At 37.1% G+C, this 12,954-nt stretch overlaps 1 protein-coding gene and 1 long non-coding RNA gene across 5 annotated transcripts in view; one reads left to right on the top strand and one right to left on the bottom strand.

Annotated features, from left to right (window-relative positions):
- Positions 1–12,954, top strand: part of DYNC1I1 (dynein cytoplasmic 1 intermediate chain 1) — a 438,187-nt gene that overhangs the window by 33,831 nt on the left and 391,402 nt on the right. The gene's annotated exons all lie outside the window — the stretch shown is intronic.
- The window catches only part of LOC140609019 (uncharacterized), a 47,192-nt gene that overhangs the window by 9,592 nt on the left and 24,646 nt on the right, over positions 1–12,954 (bottom strand). The gene's annotated exons all lie outside the window — the stretch shown is intronic.

Below are 12,954 nucleotides of genomic sequence, written 5' to 3'. Positions count from 1 at the left end.
CTTTCAGTTAAAGAAAAGAAAACATAAGAAGCATAACAATGAATGGTTTCACATAAATATCAGAAAGTGACATGATACTGACTTTTTAGAGAAGAAAAAAGAAATTTGTGGGTTATGCGTAATTCATAGATTTCTTGAGTCTTATAGCATTCTGGGCACATATCCTATTTGAGCTACACTCCCATGCCATATAGTGTTGGGAAGGTCACCTCCTTCTGTAGTACTTGTGAGGCTCCTCGGATGGGAGAAGTGTACATTCTTCTGGATGCTGTTTGTCATCTGTCCCCCAGAATTCCTTCCCTGGCTTTGCCTCCACCAACCATGTGTGTCAGCACTTCTACTGACTTCTTTCTCCTTCTGTTAGGCATCAGCTACCCTTTCCTTCATTTTCCGCAGTAGTTCTGTCAAAAAGCTGCTGTTGTCACAGAATTTTAATAAAGATTTGGGGATAATAGCCTACCTGGATGAAGACACTACCTGAATGGCTGATTTCAATCTATTCCTAAAGAACATGGCCAGGCTCTCCATAGGGGAATCCATTAGTGGCCATCTTTCTCTTCAGCCATCAATGCCTCAGGTTGCTGGAGTCTGCAAGTTCCTATCTTCCCATTCCCTACATTTCCTGGGGTCCCTAATACTTTTTTCCCTTCCAGCTGCCAGGAGGAAAGTCAAGAATCCCTGTCATTTTATCATATGGCATACAATCTAGCTCCTGCCTTTTCTCAGTATCTTTCTTCCAGACTAGCCCAGGCCGTTCTCTAACAATAAAACTCAGAAACAAATCTCCCCCCCCCCAAAAAAAGTGATGAATCCTGCTACTTGTTCAGAATGCAGTTCCAGTATGTTCACTTAAAAAAAAATTAAGCCAATTTTATTTTCCTCATATATAAAGAGAAGCCCAGTTTTCCAAAATAGGCCTAGACTTAGTTTAAGTTTGAAGCCTAAGGAGTATTCCAGAGAGACGTCAGAATTTTGGATGGCCACAGAGGCTGAAGCTGGTAGAAAAAGATTTTTTAATGGAAGGATATTTAAGCTTATCCTCAAGCCAGCACAGAAGATGGACATCAGGACACATTCTCTGCCACCTGCCCCCTTCTGCCAGAGTGCTGGAGAGAACCAGGTACCAGAAATTATAATTATGATGACTTTACTGACAAATCTTATCACTTAGAGATGTCATGTGCCATGAAATAAAGACATTTTAGAATAAATTGGATCTTTAACCAGGTGGAAGAAAAGGTAAATAGAAGAAACACAGAATAACGTGATTAATTAAAAGTCTTGAGTCATGGGGCCACCTGAGTGGTTCAGTGGTTGAGCATCTGCCTTTGGCTCAGGGTGTGATCCCGGGGTCCTGGGATCAAGTCCCACTTTGGACTCCCCGCAGGGAGCCTACTTCTCCCTCATCCTATGTCTCTGCCTCTCTATGTCTTTCATGAATAAATAGATAAAATCTTAAAAAAAAAAAAAAAGAAGTCTTGAGTCATGAACTAAGACCTTTTACACTAGGATTAGAAAGTCCAGTTATTTCCCCCAAGAGTTTGCTCCCCACTCTAACTTGAGATGAAATAACCCCCCTGGTGTGGGAGGTAGAATTTGAGATGATTTATTTCTTTTCAAATTGGAGGGTATTTGGAAAAAGCAGACCTTTGTTATTAATGCTTAAAAGCACCCAAGTGTTTTATTTGTCATTGCTGATGATGAATAAAAGAGATTCTGAGTGACAGAGAAAGCTACCTGTCCTACCAACTCACAGCACTTTGTGGGGGCCCTGAATCATGCTTATGCCAGGTGACCAACAGCATCCCACACCATAATGTGTGTGTTGAAATTAATTAAAGCTATGGAGGAAACCTATGTGTCTGCAAGCAAATACTCTATTAGAACGTTTCTAATGTACTTAGTGAGAGGTAAACTAGGAAGAAAATGGTCTTGAAAGAGTTATTCTGAATTTGGATTAGTTTCCCATTCAAGAAATACAACTGTGTTCCCTTCAAAGTGATTTTCCAAGTCAAAAATACTTACAGAATTCTTCATAATACTTTGAAATGACACACTCTTTTACACATTGTTCTTTCAGGAAATTGATTTTTATTCTTCAGACACCAAACTTGCATTCAGCAGAGCCAGGAACTCAGGGGCAGACATCTTTGTGAATAGCATTTTGCTTTGTCATTCCTAAGAACCAACAGAGAATTGGCTCAAGGGAAGGAGTGTGAGTTGGGGACTGGGCATGCTCTGGGCATCATCCTCACTGTGAGCCCTATTGCCAGCTCTGCCATTCTAAAAATGAAATGTGCTTGGCTTCTTGTAGATAGAGTTCTTACACAGTGTTATCAAGTAAATTCTGTATCTTTGATTGTATCTTTGATTGTTCCCATCCATCCACATGTTATTTCCTGAGCCCCACCCCCAACAACCTATCAGATGCCATCTGTAGAAACTTTTGCTGGCACAGATACCACCCCAGGTTTCAAACTTGCTTTCCATCCTAATGCCTAGGACTCAGCCTGGCCCTGTTCTGGATGGTGCAGCCGGCCAGAATCTAGCTTTTGCCCAGCATGCTGCCTCACAGGACTTTTTCCTCTGCTCTGTGTACTGTAGCCCCAGGTTAAGCAATGGTCTATGCTCTTGCCAGCATGAGTTACCTAGACATTGTACTCCAGGTCAGCCCAGAAGTCCTGAACATTCTTTACTCAGAGGAGAATGATTACTTCCACCTTGTTAGAACATTTAAGGAGCCATAGTCACCATCTTATCTACCTCACAGCTACATCTGGAGTCCTTATCTTGATTACTAAACTGCTACCGAAGTTTCTCTGGGACTGACTGGCAGTGCTGCTTCTTCGTACCCTCCTTCCTAGTGAATAGAGATCTGTCCTTGGGTACAACTGCCACATCTGAGTGGCTGATGCCCATGACCAGGCCAATCCAAGGTCGGTTTCCTTCCTGCTTGGCACTTTCTCCATACTTCACCATAGCCAGTTCTGTGTAGCTTGGCTGTTGCTCCTCTCTGCCCACTTGCTTCAGCTCATGCCAATGGACTATCACTACAACTATGCCTTCTGGGGCACTGGGTGGCTCAGTGGTTGAGCATCTCCCTTTGGCTCCGGTAGTGATCCCCGGGCCCTGGATTGAGTCCTGCATCAGGTTCCCCACAGGGAGCCTGCTTCTCCCTCTGCCTATGTCTCTGTCTCTCTCTGTCTCTCATGGATGGATAAATAAAATCTTAAAAACGAAAACAAAACTCTGTCCTCTCCTGTCCCCCGGGTCTTGTTGGCTCCTTGTCCTAGACATCTCTTGCTTTTTAAATAATGTATCAACATCCAGTAACAATGATATTATGCAAACTTTATCAAACACTTCCTAAATGCCAGTATTTGGCTTATTATCATCTCTAAGCCTCTTGACATCTTAGGTGTGTCTCATTACCCCATTTTCTAGATGAGACGAACCAGTTTGCAGACCATATAACCAGAAGGTGGCTGAGCTGGAGCCAGGCTGGATCTGGCATCAAAACTAAGCTCCTCCTTTCCCCCCAAACTACCTTCCCCTGCCCCTCCTTTGAAAAGAGTTACAGTATTTTACCTTTAATCATGCCCAGTACTATTATTTTCATTTACAGGTGAATACATTGAGACTCAGGGACCTCATGAGTGAAGATGTGCCAGTATGAGTCAAATCTGACTGAAAACTTTCCTCTTCCCACTACAGGATACTATCTTCCACGATGGCACTTACTTTTTTAATCAGTTGCATACTTGCTTTGTGAACACTCAGAATTCAGCCTGCAACCAGTTTTAAGTACCTCTATAATAAAGTCTTTTGTAAAAATAAATAAATAAATAAAGTCTTTTGTTATTGCATCTGAAATGTGGCTTTGGACAACAACTTCTTCCCTTCTGCTTCTCTGTCTCCTTCTCAGCTTCCTCCTCCACTTGTCCTTGGAATGATTCATCTTTCCATCTTCTCTTCAGCAGGCATAGCTTGTCCCTGAGGATACTTACAGAACTTAAAATATCAGCCAGAATGCCAGCTTTAAATTACAGTGAGAAATGGAGCTATCAAGCTCTCCGGTGACTCATGTTTGTTGATCGGTACCCTCTCTCCCTGTGGGCAAATCTACGTGGGATGTTAAATTTATAATTGGGAGATGAATTGGAACAAGAGAAATTAGATGAGGTGACTGAGTGTGACAGGTTACAATGGTCCGATGCATTCATTTCTGCATTTGGGATTTTGCTGCCATAGGCTCTGGCTGGTTAAATCCTTGGACTGGGGACGCAGACTCCCAGATGGTGCTACCGTAGAGTGTTGAAAAGTTGTTACTGTGCTCAATATACCTAAACAACTTAAAAATTTTTAAACTGAGATATGCAGTCAGTATGAAAATATTGATGGAATGTGTGTAAGGTGTAAAGAAATACAGTGAACATCCACTTACCCACACTGTCCAGGCAAGAAATAGAGTATTACTAAGAATGTCGAAGTTTTTTGTGGGTGCCCTTTCTTTTCTCACTTAACTATGATCCAGCATTTTGCATTTGTGATTTTACTCCTTTTCATAATAACATTACCTTTTCCCTGACTCATCCTGGCTTTGTATGAGTGTAGTAATCATGCCATATATATATTTTTTATCAAATTTTTCTTTAATTCATGTTGTTTCATGTAGCTGAAATTTATTAAATGTCACTAGCACATAGTAATCCATTGTAGTAGCACACTCCTTATTTATCTCTCCTGTTGCTGATAGGCATTTGGATTGCTCAGAATTCGTTGAAATGATAAACAGTGCTTCTATGTACAATTTGGGATATTTGTCTTGGTGCATATGTGCATGGATTTCCAAGAGTGGAATTCTTGGGTCATGGGGTATACACATTTTTAGTATTATTAGAAAATGATAAATTGTGTCTGATTGTAGGAACTATAGATTCTACTATCAGCAGTATAAAACCCATGCTTTTCCTACATTCTCCCCAGCATGCAATGTTGCCAGACTTTAATTTCCATTCTGGGTATGATATCTTATCTCATTGTAATTTGAATTTGCACTTCATCTTTTCTAATAAAGTTGAGCATCTTTTCCTGTGTTTATTTCCATTTATTATTATTCATCTGTAGAGTTCTTGTTCAAAATTGTGCCCCTGGTTATGGAGTTCTTTGTTTTTCATTGATTTTTAGGAGGTTTTGTGTTTGTTTTTTTATTTTTCAACATATTTAAGGATGTTAATCTTTTGTCAGCTTTGTGTCAAAAGATCTCTTTTCCCAGTTTATGCATTTTTCCTTTAATTGCTCTTATATCTTTTGAATGAAATGATAGAATTTAACTTTTCCTTTACAGTTTGTGTGTTTTAAGAAATCTTTCCCTATATGGGTGCCATAAAGATATTCTCCTTTTTTGTTAGTTTTGCCTTTCCCATCTAAGACTTTAGTTTAATGAAACTGGTTTTTAAATATAGTGTATAATAGGGTTATAATTTTTTTTATCATTTGTGTATACCTAAGTATACCAAGATAATTTACTGAAAAGTACATTCTTTCTCTAATGATCAGTCAGTATCATATAAGTAGATCTGTTTGGGACTTTCCTGTTTCATTTGATGATCTTGTGACAATACACTCTGTTGTAATTATTAGGGCTTTATAACAATTCTAAGTATGTGATTAAGTATCCTTTTTTCTTCTTCATCTTGGCCTTTTGCACTTCCATATAAATTTTTAAATCAGTTTGTCAAGTACCACGAAGTCGTTTTTGGGATTTTGATGGGAAGATCATTGAAGTTACTGATCTGTTTGGGAAGAATTGGTGTTTGTATGACATCAACTCTTCTTATTCATGTATATGATTTTCATATCTATATTTAGCTAGGTTTTCTTTATCTTTCAATAAAGCTTTATAATTTTCATTATAAAGTTCTTTGCACAGTTTTGTTATATTTATTCCTAGACATTTTATAATTTTGATGTTACTGTACATATCTCTTTAAAAAGTTTATATTTATTGAAATTTTTTCTTATATATTGAGTTTTATATCTTGCAACTGAATTAAATTATTTTATTAACTTTAATAATTTATTTGTAGCTTTTTTTTAGGTTTTTAATTCACAGAGTATACCCACAAATATTGACAGCTTTCTTTCTTTCTTTTCAGTTCTCATACCTTTTATTACTTTTTCTTGCCTGATTACTGGCTATACCCTCCAGTACAGTGTTATACATATGGTGCTAACAGATGCCCTTGTCTTGTTCTTCAGCCCAAAATGAATGCTTTAAATATTTTACCATTAAATATGTTGCTACCTGTAAATTTTTTGTAGTTGCCTTGCTAGTTTAAGGAAGTTGTCTTTTATTTCTAACTTATTTTAATTTAGGAAAAGATGTGGAATTTCATCAATTGCATTTTCTATTTCTGTTGAGATGATTATGTGATTTCTCCTTTTGCCAGTAAAATATATAAATATATGGTTATATATATATATTTCTTATGTAAAATCAAACTTGCACCACGGGGATCATCCAAATGATGCATTATCTTAAAATATACACACACAAACACATACCCATACTTCTGGATTGTGTTTGCTAATAGTCTAATTTTTGTATCTATGTTCACGAGCGAGATTGATCTGCAATTTTATTTTCATGCTCCACTGGGTTTTGTATCAGAGTTTTAGTAGCTTCATAAAGTGAGCTAGAGACATTCCCACCTTTCTATACACTGAGATAGTTTGTATGAGGTTGAAATTATTTTTCCTTGAATGAAGACTTACTTGTTTTTTGAATATGTGTTGGAAATTGCTGACAACACTGACTGGGCCTGGTTTTTCCATAGGAAGGTTTTTACTTTTGATTCAATTTCTTTTATAATATGACTGTTTACATTTCCCATTTCTTCCTAAGTAAATTTTGGTAAGTCATTTTTTTTTTCTAGGGGTTTATACATGACATCTGAGTTTCCAAGTGCATCACATCAAGTTGTTCATAGTGTCTACTTACTATCTTTTTAATCATGGAAGCATTGTTGAGTTTTTATTCCTAACATTGTTTATTAGTGTCTCTTTACTTTTTCAAAAATGCATCTTCAGAGATATTTGTCCATTTTTTGTGTTCTGTTAAAGAACTTTGATATTTTTTTACCTCGGCATTTTTCCAGGTAAGTTTTCTATCCTCTGATAAAATCATTTCCTCTGTCAAGCAATGGCATTCAGGATTGGATATTATACTGGACTTTGAAAAACCACTTTTTCTCTCACAGGTACTTTAAATGCTTCTTGAGTATAAATACTACTTGAGTATAAATATGGATAGAACTCTACTTGGAAAAATAATTATGAAACCAGTTTAACTGAGGAATTAGGATAATAAATGTTCCCTGTACAGTCTTAAGTAGGAGACAGACGGGGTGCTTATACAAACCTCTCACCACTTGACCTCCATGAGCTTTCGCAGACATGTCTGAACTGGTTGGTTTTCAAATCCTCTCAGCAATCTACCAGAACACAGCAACCATCAGAAAAGGACAAACAGAACTCTGGCTGCTTCAAGCAGGGGGTGAAGATGAAGAGTGGGATTAGGTATGAAGGTCATAGAATCTCCGTTTCCAATGTTATTTTGCATTGCACTCTCTCATCTTTCCCCTGTTAGCTAAACAGAGTCATATACTGGTATCTAGATAGGACCTACACTTGCTTGCTTTGCTTCAGTTTTTCCCTCAGCTTGGAATTCTTTTCTCATATCTCTCTTTTGCCTAAAACATCTATCCTGAAAACATACAATGGACACTTAGGGTCTCTACCTAACCTATATCCCACCTTCTTTGAGTTCCTTTTACTCTCTGCTCATAGTTGTGGTTTTCTACTGGTTTGTTTGTTATACACAACCCCTCTACCCTTATCCTTGCTAATATGACCAGATTTGATATCTGAGGTAGGATGAATAAGCAAAAACTTCACTATATTTTAAGAAGGTACCTCAAATTTTTTTCTTGGAGAGATAGACAGACAGACAAATCAAGAAACAGACTTTTAACTGTAGAGAACAAACTGATGGTTACCAGAGGGGAGGTGGGTGGGAGGATGGGTGAAATAGGTGATGGAGACTAAGGAGGGCACTTATGATGAGCACAGAGTGATGTATGGACATGCTGAATGACTATATTATACACCTGAAACTAATATAGCATTGTATGTTAACCAACTGGAATTTATAATATTTTTTTGGGGGGGTGGCTGGTCACTTTTTCCAGGGAGAAATCTAACTTCCAACTTGGGGGTAAATATGTGATTGCCAGTATTTTGGGAGTCCAACAAGCTTTCCCTGAAAACATCTGTTTTCAGTTTCAGAGCCTTATTCTTCACCTTCACTTATACCTGGAGTTCCATAACTTTCTGGCCCTTCTCACCAAACTATAAGTGCCCGCTCTTCTACCAAGGCTGGGGGAAACTGAATTCAGGCTTTGGAAGTTCATCTGAGCGTCAGATTATTTCTTATATAATCTTTTGACAGTTCTTCTGTTTTCAGTCCACCAAACCCAGGTCCATTTTTATTTGGGTTGCTTTTTGTTTTGTTTTGTTTTTTTAAATACGTTCCATGCCCAGCAGGGAACCCAACACAGCACTTGAACTTACAACCCTGAGATCAAAACCTGAGCTGAGGGGCACCTGGGTTGCTTAGTGGTTGGGTGTCTGCCTTTGGCTCAGGTCATGATCCCAGCATCCTGGGATCGAGTCCCATATCCGCTCCCCACAGACAGCCTGCTTCTCCCTCTGCCTATGTCTCTGCCTCTTTCTCTATGTCTCTCATGAATAAATAAAATCTTTAAAAACAAAACAAAACAAAACAAAAAAAACCTGAGCTGAGATTGAGTCAGAGACTTAACCAGCTGAGCCTCTCAGGCACCCTTGGGTTGCTTTTATATATTGTTGAGTTTTAAAGGTTCTTCACACATTTTAAATATGACTCCATCAAATATGTATGATTTGCAAACATTTGCTCCCATTCTGTGAGTTGTCTTCTCCCTTTCTTGATGAGGTCCTTTGAGGTACAGAGGTTTGTATGCATGTATGTATGTATGTATTTTAACTAGGCTTCACCCAGAGTGGAGCCCAACATGGGGTTTGAACCCACAATGTGAGATCAAGGCCTGATCTGAAATCAAGAATTGGATGTTTAACCGACTGAGCCACCCAGGTGCCTCCAGAAGTTTTTAATTTGATGAAGTCCTACTAGCTATTTTTCTTTGTTGTTTGTGCTTTTGATGTTATATTGAAGGATCCACTGCTGAACCCAAGGTCAGGAAGATTCACACCAAACAGGATTTCTTCTAAGAGTTTTGTAGTTTCAACTTGTATGCTTGTTTTTGATTCAGATGGAGTGAATTTTTTTTAATGATATGAGGTAAGAGTTGAACTTCATTCTTTTGCATGTGGCTATTCAGGCATTTCTGCACCATCTGTTAAAAAGACAATTCTTTCCCCATTGAATGGTCGTGGCATCCTTGTTTAGAATCAATTGGCCATAGATAAATAGGTTTATTCTGAGACTCTTGATTTTATTCCATTGATCTTTATGTCTACACTTATACCAGTGCATATGGTCTTGATTATTGATGTTTTGGCCTAAGTTTTGAAATCTGGATTTATAAGTCCTCCAACTTTGTTTTTCAAGGTTATTTTATTTTATTTATTTCATTCTGGGTCCCTTGAATTTCATATGAATTTTAATGTGAGCTTTTCAATTTCTGCAAAGAAGCCAGGTAGAATTCTAACATATTGCCTTGAACCTGTTGATCAATATAAGGGGTTCCACAGCAATTTCTTCCATATCTTCCACTCTTGTCTAGAGTGATATATCTATCTCCTTTCTTTTTTTTTTTTTTTCTCCTTTCATAAGATATTTTGGAATGAGGGTAGAAAAAAAATCAAGTTCTGTGACTTTAAAATTTAGAACCTTTAAACGGTAGAGAAAATTGCAAGAATAGGAAAGTGCATGTTTTTTAAAATACCATATTTTCAATTAAAGGGTTGTTATTACCTGCTATTTTCTAGAATCTTCTATTTTTCTTATGGACCAGAATACGGAGCACCAAATTTGAAAAAGGGAAATTATCATATTAAATATATACAAATCTTGTCCTTTCCGGGGTGGGGTGGGTGGGTGGAATAAAAGCCCCACACAGGAAAGAAGGACATATATAGTTTATAATTCAGTTTGTATTCTGAATGAAGATTAAATAAATTTTTAAAACCCTCTTTCCACTGGAGTGAGATGCTAGAAATTCCATAAAGTTTGGCAAAGGGAATAAGAGGTATTGAGAGGTAGTAAATGTTGTTCTTTGCACTTCAACATTGTTACTAGCAATAACAATAATACCATTATTTACGTAATTTTTCATAGCTTATGAACTAAATTCACATACATTATATCTCTACATTGTATCTCCTTCTATTTTAAATTAATTTTATTTCACTACCGGGACACCTGGGTGGCTCTGCGGTTGAGCATCTGCCTTGGGCTCAGGAGGTGATCCCAGGGTCTGAGATTGAGTCCAGCATCGGGCTCCCTGAGGGGACCTTGCTTCTCCCTCTTCCTGTATCTCTCTCTGACTCTCTCTCTCTCTGCATCTCTCATGAATAAATAAAATCTTTAAAATTTTTTTTATTTCACTACCACAACAAATAGGCCTTTTTGTACCTACATTACTAAATTTCTATAAATGTGTGTTTGGGGGCTGTTGTCTTCTGTTTGACCTATGGTATCCCAGCACATAGAGCAAAAGTTATTAACCTATTTTGTGCCATGGACATTTTAGCAGTGTGAGATAGAGATATGAGATATTTTCCTAGCCAGAAAAATATATTTAAATACATAGGATTATAAAGAACACCAGTTATATTAAAATATAGCTATTAAAACATTTAAAACCATATTTTATATAGCAATATATGACTGAAAGACTAAAAAATTATCTTCAAGTATGAAAATCACCTTTAAGTTATCTTTAATGCAACTTCTACACTAAATAAATATTGTTTATTATCTAGTACAATAGCTAGTGTTGCCTGAGGATTTTTTAATCCAAATTCAAGTTTAATGTCAGGGTAGCCTCGACTGAGGAAAAGAAAAATGGAATGAAAGGGAGAGGCTAGTAGACAAAAAATAAAAATTAGTTCAAATCTTTTCTGGTGGTTTTCATGCATCAAAAACTTAATTCAAACTTGGAATATACTTATCAAAAAGCAAACAAATTAACAGAAGAAATGTAATTTTGTTATATTAAGACCCTCTGAAAATGTGTTATAGAGAACATTACAAAGGACATCTCTGGATGTCAGGATTCAAATCTGCATGTGACATGAAGAGACAAATAAAATTCTGTTTTGTTTTTGTCTCTCTTCCCTTCTACCTGAATGAATAGGTAAATTAATCAACGTGTATTTTTTTAGAATATCACTTAACAGAAGCATTGGATGGGCTTACCTGGCTGAACATGTCAACTCCAATTTATTCTTTGACCTTGTGATTTTATTCTTTTGGACACTGTTCTTTAAAAAAAATTAATAAAAATAAATTTACCTTTTTCCAGATTTTTCAGTATCTCTGAGAAGTATCAAGTCTCAACGCCTATTATTAATGCTCATATAACTCCTGGTAGGTTAATCACTAGGTAAATGACAGCTAGGTTCTTAGCACCATGAAGTAGCAAAGAAGTGTCTGGTAGGAAAGATGCAGGATATATAACCAGATGACTTGGACCAAATTCTTGGCTGCACCACTTTCTCTGAGCATTGGTTTCCTAATCTTTGAAAGGGTATTGATTATAATATCTGCCCTGCATACATTATAAAAAATGTTGTGTAAAATCACATCATGCTTCCTACATGCTACCATGTTCTTTAGCTCTTTTGTGTGGGTCAGAGTCAGGAAGGTAACTATAAGGTGAAGTGAAAAAGAATATTAATTTTTGATGATTTTGTGCAAACTCAACCTGCCGGCCCCATTTTGAGGCTCAGAAGTGCTAGAGAAATTTAAGATGCAGATTCTATTCGAAGTTTCTCCCTGGAATGTGCCACCTTTAATTTATGTATCCATCTAACCAGCCATCAGCGAACAATTACAGCGAACAATTAATGAAACAATTGTTTCATGCCGATGCCAAAAGAGCAGAGACTGGTCAGAAACCTCTCATACCCTCCCCACTCAAGTATAGTTTCAGAGTTGTGGAGTTATGCGTGATATTATCTTTTTTCATTAGGTTTTCTTCGATTTGACCCTTTCCAACCATTTCCCCAAACGTTCAGGCCCCTAATTGAAGAGACCCTTCTCTGTAGAAAAATGCAAGATTTTGTCAAGCCATGGGAGAGAGAATTTTTGTGAAAGAAGCTAGAAAATTATCTGACCAACTCTTAACACGTGCACACACGTATTTGTTATTTATTGAGTGGGAGTGACGCAGAAAGTAGCATGAGTATGTGACGTGTGGACAGAGGTATGGCAATGCGGTGGTATGAGTCCAGATCACTGTTGAAATCATTAAAAACAAGGAACAGATATTTTTCATTTCAATGCACCTGAAGGTGCCTACACAAAGACTATAGTTAAAATGATCAAAATCAAATTAATTTTAATTATGGAAAAAAAATCTGGTGGATGCCACAAACTCATCTTAGATGGCCATTCCCAAACTAAATGTGGGAACATACTACATTACAAGTTTATGCATTTTGAAGAACACAATTTTTTTAAACACAATTTTTTTTAAAGCGATAAGAGTTTTATTAAGTGAGGTTAGAGAAAAAGCTCTCAGGAGTGAGAGAGTCCTAAGAGGGTTGCCAAAGAACACAATTTTCATGTTTTCTTCCTGTCTCTCTTTTCACTTAACATTATATTCACCTAGTCACAAACTCCATTTGAGAAGGTAAGACACAAAACTATAATTTAAAGCATAT

The sequence above is a fragment of the Canis lupus genome, chromosome 18 (assembly GCF_048164855.1).
Source record: "Canis lupus baileyi chromosome 18, mCanLup2.hap1, whole genome shotgun sequence".
Classification (NCBI taxonomy): Eukaryota; Metazoa; Chordata; class Mammalia; order Carnivora; family Canidae; genus Canis; species Canis lupus.
Note: the sequence above shows the minus strand (reverse complement) of the source record. Positions and strands in the feature narration are given on the sequence as shown.